Consider the following 8023-nt stretch of genomic DNA (forward strand, 5'->3'; position numbering starts at 1 on the left):
GGGAGACAAAATGTAAAAGTAATAGAAGAATCAGGAGACGACTGCACAATCTGAGAACGCAATACAAGGGGGAAAGATGACTGTGGGGCAGGAAGTGAGAATTAGATTAAAGATTCCGTACAATAATAAGGCCCTAAGCCAGAAGAATCAATCTTTCGCTAAATATGGGGGCAGCGGGGGAGGCTAGGAAGTGAGATCCCAGAGGGGACCTTAAGGTGTTAAGCCATTGGTAGATATGATGAAATTTGCTGAAATGAAGACTTAGAAAATAAGTATTTTCAGGTGGTGGTAAGGATGAACAGAAATCGTGAATTTTGTGTTGCAGTTGTATTTTGAATGGCTATTACATGTCCCTGTGGAAATATGGATCAGGATTCCTAAGTCCAAAGTCTGATGCTTAGTAAGCAGATTGGAGATAAAGACACACTTTGGGAAAGACACACCCAGGTAGCATTTACATCTGTGCTCCTGGATGTGATTCCCTCTTCAGGTTCTCCCTGAGTAGCATGTGACTTAGCCTCTGACCTAGAGTTGACACTTGCAGATCTGAAAATAAGAGAAATTAGTGAAAGAGAAAGAAACGAAACAGACTATGAAAGAAAAATAAAATTAAGAAATAATAAAAGGCACATAATTTTTTTTCCTGTAGAAAAATTATTCAAAGATTGGAAAGGCTGGATTTTGCCTTTTGATATATGCTGCCAAATTTCCCTTCAAAAGATTTCTCCTTTTACAATCCACCTAAAACTCTCTGAGATGAGCCTGGCTTCTGTGGTATCATTATGTTTTTGAGCATTCATGTTCTTAATTTTGTTTTTTAAAAAAAGTAATGGCTGTTTAAAAATATCTCTGGTTGGAGGTGTGTACAAATCTGTGGGCTGGAGCACATCATATACTACATGTTTTCATTTATACCTTCCTTTCCCTCATCACTGGTGATTTAATATTAGCCTGTAAAAATTGTTAAATGAAGTGTGAGATGTTGAATGTATTAGAGAATAAACATCTTCTTATATACTCCTGCTAAAACTTTATATTATTAGTGTTTAGTATATATAAAAACAGTTTTCTGTATGTGCTCATTTGCTAGACATAAATTCAATTCTGTCACAAAGACTATAATTCTAATATTGGGCTCCATTCTGTTAGACTCTAATAGTGGCAATATTTTAGTAGGCAGTAAGCAAAAATCCTGAATACTGATTTAAACAACTAGATTTCTTACTGTGAGATATTCTTTTATTTTAGAAAATTATTCTGGCCTTCTCATTCTTGCTTATGTAAACATATAACTTGATGTCTTGCCAAGGGCTTATTCTGCACTTTTCACTCACTATCTTATGGCTAGTAATTAGAGAGAGTAGAATTTCAGTAAAATCTGACTTTAAAATCTGTCTGTGATCCCCTTGAACTAACTGCAACCCTTCATGAAAATATTGACTCACAAAGTTGTAGGAGAACATTTCATTTTGTATCTAGAGTTAAGTTTTGCTTAATGACAGGAATGCACTCTGAAAAACACAACACTAGGCAATTTAGTCATTGCATGAACATCACAGAGTATACTTAGACAAACCTAGATGCTGTGAGTCAAACACTGGACCCAGCCTCCTGATTCAATCAAAAGATGTGGTAAACTTGAGATATATGGGAATACTTCCAATAGAGCTTATACTTCTTCACAGTAACTAAAAAACCCCAAGAAGCTCCAGAATACTGATACATAGTATGGTAAGTACATAACCCAGTAATATAATTGTTTATTGTCATTATCAATAGTAAGTACAACCCAGTAAGTACATAACCCAGTAATATAATTGTTTATTGTCATTATCAATAGTAAGTACAACCCAGTAAGTACATAACCCAGTAATATAATTGTTTATTATCATTATCGGTTACTATACATAAGTGAATATTTTGTACTTTTATCATACTAGAAGCCTGCTAGGTTTGTTTACCCAGTGTCCCCGAGTGAATATTACTTTAAGATACCATGGCTACATCAGTAGGTGACAGGAATTTTTCAGCTCCATACTAAACTTATGGGACAACTATCATATATAAAGATAAGTGTCATTAAATGAAATGCTATTATACAGTGCATAACTGCATTTATGTACTTGCTATTTCAATTATTCCTACAGTCTCAGAAGTAATTCTGAATATATCACATTAGCCTCATTTTCCCCCCATTGGTATAATAAAATCTACGAAAGCTAAATTTTCTGTAGTTTTCAAAATTTGTCAATCATTTGGACCTAGTATATACAAAAGTATTATTTGGGCAATTTAATTAACATCACATTTGATTGATTATATCTGAGCACTTTTTTCACATTCAAATATTCTAATAATGTTGAAATATTAGATGAAATAATTTGATATAATACTATATTACTGGCATTATCAAGGTTCATAATATCTTCTAATTGTGTCTTCTACCTATGCCCTGGATGTTGTAAATTTTATGTTTGCTAAGACCTTGATCCATCACATTTTCCCTTTCTATGTATTATCAGCCTCTTTCAAAAGTTTCTCTATTTCTCAAGTGCTCAGTCAAAACTTCCCTTTACTGTATTCCTCTTCTAGCTACCTCATATTGTCCTCACATCTTTGCATTTGTCCCTTTTGAAATGAGTGTGAAAATACCATCACTTTCTAAGCTTCATTGATTTTTCAAACTATCTAAAAGATCCAGGCCTATCTATTGAAGGCATTTTTGCCAAAATAAGTGAGGTTTTGTGTGTTTGTTTAGGTAATGGCCTGTGGATGATTTCCAACCCAATATTGCAAAGTCTAGCACATCACAAATTCAGATGGTCACATTTTCATTCAACCCAGTGACCAGCCATGGCTGTAGTTATCCTCTACTAAGCAAGCCTTCTATCATTAAGAAAGGTTAAAAGGAGAACACAGGACCAATTCCAAATCCTCTCTAAAAGTAATAATATATTGAGTTCTGACAAGAAGCTAAGAATCTAAGAATCTTGAAGTAATGTAAGTTGCCCCAAGTATGCAAAGTACTCAAAAATATGGTTACAAACCTTTGCCTGACTACCATATGTTGATCTCTACATACCATCATGTAGAAAATGAATCTGAACTCTTCTCTATAGACATAGAGGACACTTTTTAATGATTATAACAATTTTCCAGAAAATTCCAATTATAGAACCCGTGGATTACATGGCACACTGGTGGTGATAATCAAGCATTCTTGAAACAAGTATCTCAATTTGCAGATAAATCTATATCACAATATATACCCTAATGTTTGAAATCTTATTTGGACTTGAAACTAATTGTGCATCATTCATCCATTTGAGCACATCAACTAGGGAGAGAGAGTTAAGTCCTATATTTTTATATGGAGTATCTGTGCATGGACTGGAGCTCTAATTTCTCTCACAAGAGTTTTTATAAATATAGGCATCATATGTACAATGTAAGAATAATTTACATTGTTCAAGTGCCACATCCCTATATTTAAGGTAATATAAATGCATTTAGAGAAAGTTAGATATTTATATAGTAAGTGTCATGAATTAAACCAATGTTAAAAAATGACAGAAATACACAGAAGATTTAATTTATTCCTTCAGACCATGAGTTGTAATACAATAGAGTAATACAAATCCTAATAACGCTATATTTATAAAACTCTATGCACATCTTTTTGAATAGTGTAACAGGTGCTTATAAAATGAAATGATACTAATTAAATAAATGAATAATTCACATCTTAGAACATTCATTCAGGATCTCACAAAAATTTTTAAAAAACTATTATGTGGAATTTATCCTTTTTTCAATTTTCCAAATCAAAACTTTCACTTAGTCATTTAAACAAAATTACTTGATCCATATTATTCATAAGGTACTTAAAACATAACTTTGAATACCCACTATAGACATTCAACACAGCCAGCATTATAACACACAGACACACACATACACTTTCCTTTTAAAGTTTGATAATGATATATCACCCTTTTATCATAGCAATTTGAAAAAAATGCAATTGCTTTATAACCAAAAGTTAAAATGCTTTTAAAAGCTATACCAGTGTAAATTGTTCAATTATCATGTATTAGTAAAATAAAAAGAAAGTTCCCAGTAAAAAGCTTTGATTTTCATTCCTTAAATAATGATTAAATTTATTCTTTTTCTCATTATGAATTAAGTTTAATCATAAAAATTAATCTCAGAATTTATTCACAGGTTGGGTAAAATATTGTCCACTCAGAGTTCAATATAAATAGGATCATTAATTGGTTATATGTTGTAAGTTAAATGTTATCTACTGGTGAGGTAGTGATGATATGGTGATGCAGGAAATAATTACTTTTAAAACAGCAATAATTTGTTAGAAGACAAACAGAGTAGTACCATGCCTTTAATAAGACATTAGTAATCATACTTTTCCTTTGGAAGAATGAAGACATTAACAACAGAGCCTGCTAGTAGGTAATTTTATTATAAGATTCCTTCGATTTTTAATTTTTACATGAAAACATGGTTCATTTCTGAAGAGAACCACAGCTTGGTGCATCATCCAATCATAACTATTGAATAGATTTAATAATATGACATGTATGTGACATAGGTGCGGAAACACACTAATATTTCAAATTTGAAGTAAAAACAATTTAGGCAGAAAATTTGCAGTTTTCTTTGATCAATAAGAGTGATTCGGTTCATCAGAAAGCATTTCAAGAAGCAACAGTGTCATAGATTCTTATCAACCACAAAACACTGAAGGTTTGATTTATTTCAACCTGCATTACAGACTATTACATGAAATATGGTCTGCTGAACTAGGAGATGCAAAAAAAAAAAATGCTCAATTTAAGGAGCTTTGTATTCTTTCCTTAAAGGGATGCAATCACATTGAAATGCAAGTATGTCATGTGAAGCATTAACAGGGATTTTCCCCCATAAACTAAGCACCATTTTTGCTAAGAACTTAATACACATCATCCTACAGGTGGAACAAATGACATTCTCCCTTGACAGTAATTCAGTTCTTTCTTTTTGGGTGAATTATCTAAAAGGATCATATCACTAAGCAGATCAGTGGAAGGAGTGAGGTCGAGTAGGAAAACAGCCTGGCTGGAAAACTTCCCCCTACTGCTTAGAAATGGTACACCGCAGTACAAGAATACAGCAACTACAGATTTGTAAAACAAAACAGAAAATAAAATGTACAGCAGGATTTTCACAAGTGTGTCAGGGATTGGCTTAATGGTAGCTCAATCTTAGAAGTTGATCAATAAGCGTTATTAATTAAGAGAAACTAAGTTATATTCTAAAGTTGGAATTTCAAGTTAATATAAAAATATTTTTTACTTCACTAGTTTCCACAGCAGGTAGAGAAATAGCCCCTAAATCTTGGTGCTAAGTAAATAGATGTGCCAATTATTTAAAGGGAAACTCCTGATTCACAAGTGCCTGTGTACTAGAGCACTCCAAAACAGTTGTCACTCAACTGCTCTTGGCTTGAGAAGAATAGCCACATACCTTTCAATTCCAAAGAGACATTCTGTTGCAATAGTGGAAGTATTTATAACAAATCTTTTCAGTTAAATTCGTTTCTAGAAATAACATTGAAAAAATAAATTAAAATATTTTAAATTACTTAGGATAATTTGATAAATAATTGATGCTATTAAAAGATGAGGATCTGTATTTCTGGAGGGATATGCATCTTGATATTATTTTAAAAATTATACAACTAATCAAGTGTGCTGTAAAGATTAATTAAGCTATTCCTGACTTGGCATGATTGGAGTTTTCATGTGTTGTTCATATGTAGTTTTATTTAAAACTGTAAATATACATTTGTAATATATTCCATTTAAACTGCTCCCCCAGCATTTAAGGTAATTTTCTTGCTGAGCAGTGTATGAATGAGCTTCGAAATACCTGATAAGAAATTGAAAATCATGAAATGACTACAAAATCAGCCAAAGTATGTCAGTTGCCTCTCCAGAGAGTACAGAGAAATGTGTCTATAAAGAGGCATCAAACACCCTAAAGTACAGAGGTTCTGAAGTCACTGTGATCCCAATGCAAAACAAATAATAGTGCTAAACAATGCAAAACAAATAATAGTGCTAAAAAAGAAAATATTAACAAATTCCTGAGGTCAATTGAAAAATGAATTGCCACATGTCCTCTATCATACAAACTTCCTACTTTTTAATAGCATCATCAAGTGACTAAGAATCTAAGATCATTTTGAAATGCACATTATATAACTCATAGCAAATCTAGTAATCTGCATCTTTCACTTGTCCCAAATTAGTTTTATAAAAGAAAACTCAGAGGGCTATGCCCTGACAGGCATGCCTTGTTCATATGTAGTTTTAAATTGTTTTACAGTTGCAATTTTTAATGAAGAATAATGTTTAATTTTTGTATGTCTGTGGAGAAATGTATGAGAGGGAACTGTTTGAAATTAAAACATCAATAGTTGTGTTATACAAATCAGATATCACTGAAATTTTTTTCTGAAATAATCAGTTGAACATGTAGCTGAACATCGTACCTACTTTTCATATGAAAATTTAGCCATCCTAAGGTGCACTAGTGGTTAAAACATTTTTCTCCCTCCCTTTTTAATGCAACCTCTGGCTCTGAAGACTAGAGACTTGTTTAGAACTTATTGAAGTTTCCCAAAGCAAAACCACGCACCAGCTCCAGATTCAGATGCCAGATCTCTGGGCAGCCTCCTTCAGCTTCTAAGTACGATAAGCATCACTTTATTAATCATGTATGAATTTCCGTGCATGTAGCCCGAAGCGATCACACACGATGCAAATCCAATGAAATAAAAAGAAGCCTTACCTGATGGCAGAAACAGCAGCTGCGGGAACAGCAGCAGAAAAGGCAGCAGCAGGATGCAACAACCCAGCCTCGCACCGAAGGTGAGACCCTTCGCTGGCTTGCTCTTCTGAATCACTGTAGCAGCATGCTGCTTTGCATTTTTGTCCCTTTTCACTCGCAGAAGGTTGTCCAGTCCGAGCGGCCAGTAGACACCACTTTCTTCCTGGAAGAGGCTGCCTCTCTTCTCAGAAACGCTTGGACCCGGGTCTGTGGCTCCCTCCACATTTACCCTTCAGATCAATAATGCTCGCCCAGCGGCTGGAGCTTAGCTGCAGCGGCGAGCGGCGGGCCAATGAGAGCCGAGGATTCCTTCCCTGTCATCTCCCCTCCCTCAAAACAAAACACAGCGTGCCTTTGACACATCACCCAGTTGTGAAAAGTAATTGAATCCTATATCTGAAACGTATCTTGTTTGTTCTCTTTTCCCCCTAGCGTTCATTGGAGAATGCTTTGAATGAATCCAAGACTCCAGGCCTCCAGGAAGACTCTTGAGAGCTTAGCAGTGGCTGAGGATCCTGAACTCTGAGAAAGTGCTGGCACCTGAGTTGGCACCCAAAGCTCTGGTTTTTAAGAGCTCTAGGCCTGTTGAAGAGAAAAGAACCCTCAACCAGGAGGCAGAAAGCTTGGGCTTTTGTCTTCACTTAAGTATTTATTTTCATTCTTTTCTTTTTTTGGAACAAGACAATTAAGTTTATTTGCCTCTAGTTTTTCTCATATTCTTAATCACCCTCTAAACAAGTGTCAGCTCTTAATTGGTGATAATCATAGTCAGTTTCTTTTAAGCCATTCACTGTTTTATGCCTTATCTAACTTTGTCCATATCCTGTTCAGGATTAAAAATTCTTCAAACAATATATATAAAGTCTGAGATTGATATCTCTCTCTCTCTCTCTCTCTCTCTCTCTCTCTCTCTCTCTCTGGTACTGTAAAATGAAATTTGATTTTTTTAAATTTTTATTTTGAGACAGGATTTCACTAAATTGCTTAGGGACACTAAGTTGTTGGTTTGGTTTTGAATTTGAGACCCTCCTGCCTCAGCCTCCAAGCCTCTGGGATTACAGGCCTGCACCAAGTTGCCCAGCTTTATCTGTTTTAATTTGGTTGTATTTACATATTATAGGATTTTTGAGTT

The 8023-nt window shown here is 34.3% G+C and overlaps 1 protein-coding gene across 4 annotated transcripts in view; it reads right to left on the bottom strand.

Annotated features, from left to right (window-relative positions):
- Nucleotides 1-7319, bottom strand: part of Cdh12 (cadherin 12) — a 939290-nt gene extending 931971 nt beyond the window's left edge. For 2 of the 4 annotated variants that reach the window (XM_078016900.1, XM_021720037.3), the window contains exon 1: nucleotides 6853-7309. The gene's annotated coding sequence lies outside the window, so the exon portion shown is untranslated. Of the gene's footprint in view, nucleotides 1-6852 lie in introns of all 4 variants that reach the window. The other 2 variants (XM_078016895.1, XM_040272087.2) reach the window with 2 other exon arrangements.
- Between the last annotated feature and the right edge of the window lie 704 nt (nucleotides 7320-8023).

The sequence above is a fragment of the Ictidomys tridecemlineatus genome, chromosome 1, assembly GCF_052094955.1.
Source record: "Ictidomys tridecemlineatus isolate mIctTri1 chromosome 1, mIctTri1.hap1, whole genome shotgun sequence".
In the NCBI taxonomy this organism is placed as follows: Eukaryota; Metazoa; Chordata; class Mammalia; order Rodentia; family Sciuridae; genus Ictidomys; species Ictidomys tridecemlineatus.